The sequence below is a fragment of the Tupaia chinensis genome, unplaced genomic scaffold (genome assembly GCF_000334495.1).
Source record: "Tupaia chinensis unplaced genomic scaffold, TupChi_1.0 Scaffold000115_1, whole genome shotgun sequence".
In the NCBI taxonomy this organism is placed as follows: domain Eukaryota; kingdom Metazoa; phylum Chordata; class Mammalia; order Scandentia; family Tupaiidae; genus Tupaia; species Tupaia belangeri.
In genome coordinates this window covers 6,353,248-6,354,611 of record NW_006159579.1, presented here as the reverse complement: position 1 = coordinate 6,354,611, position 1,364 = coordinate 6,353,248, and the positions used below count along the sequence as shown (strand labels likewise).

Genomic DNA, 1,364 nt, shown 5'->3' with positions numbered 1-1,364 from the left:
CCATGCTGCCATCTGTCTCCAGCAGAACACGTTTGAAGGATGGAAGAAGCATCTAAGACTAAGAGCATGGCTGTTCCAGGGATCAAGTCAACTTGCTGTTTTGCTTTTTCCTGCCGGGTGTTGTATGGTGACTTGTGGGTTTATGTTTCAATGTATTGAAAACTTTCCATTTTATCCAAGAAATCTGTTCCATGTTCAAAGCCTTGACTTAAGAGGAAATTTTCATGATCAAAAAAACAAATGTCAGGTTTACTTTAACAACTTTGGGCTACACTCAGATAATTGGGACTCTAATATAGCAGCCCTCTGACTCAGCAGATTCCTGCACACCCCCCTGTTTCGTATCTCACATCAACAAGTAACTAGTTTCAGGGATTTGTCCTGGCAATTTTCTCTGCTAAATCACTTCTATGTTCTATTTACAGCTTTACTTCTTTGATCGATAAATTAATATTTATTACCATCTATTATTATGTGGTAAGCAATAAAGTAGGGTGGCTCTGAGGATACCTTAATGAAGAAAACTATTGATCAGAAAGGTCTGCTTCTAGTAACAACAGAAGAACTTTTTAAAAAATTATTTTATTTATTTATTTATTTTAATTTGCTATAGGGCGTGTGCACTCAGAGAGACAGAGAGAGGAAGCAAAGCCACCAGGTTCAGGACTCAAACTACAGTAAGCCATATGGGAGTCCAGTGCCTTAACCACCTGCTGGCCCAATAGAAAAACTTTTATCAGACCACCTTTCCTACATATAACTATTATGAACTCTAGACAGAAAAAATATATATATTATTAAAAGGCACTAGACCTGCTGACCCACAAGCAGGCAGAAACTGGAGGGGCATTAATATTACAAAAAAAGAAATAACACTAAGTGACTTTTGTGTTTTTGCAGTTTTTTACCTGAGGAAAGGCCCCCGTCAATGTACATGGTGGCTGAAACCTGGATGGGAAACCTCTCTTACTATTGGGTCACTGGGAGTCATGATGTATTTTTGCAAGGAAAAATATGTCATGACTTTCTGGACAACCCAATCAGTAAAGGATTAGAAGATAAAGTTCAAATAAGCACACCTGAGATGAGAAGAGAATTACTCCAGTAGAGAGAGAGTCGTGGGACAGTAGCCCCACATTCAGAGTATAAACTGTGTCAAGTCTCCCTGAATGGGGCCAGCTCCGTGGTGCAGCAGCTGGAGAGAAGTTGGTCCCACACAGTGACCACAGCTGGAATCCTCAGACTGGTCAACCTGAAACATACCAGGCATGTATGCAAGTATCCAAGATCCAATGGGCTGGAGGACTGGAAGAGGGGGATCATGGTGTGACTAGATCCTGTGGAAAGTGCCCATCACACTCTTT

General features: G+C 40.8%; 1 protein-coding gene across 2 annotated transcripts in view; it reads right to left on the bottom strand.

Moving 5' to 3' along the window:
• PPP1R16B (protein phosphatase 1 regulatory subunit 16B) overlaps window positions 1-1,364 on the bottom strand; it is a 123,137-nt gene that overhangs the window by 105,886 nt on the left and 15,887 nt on the right. The gene's annotated exons all lie outside the window — the stretch shown is intronic.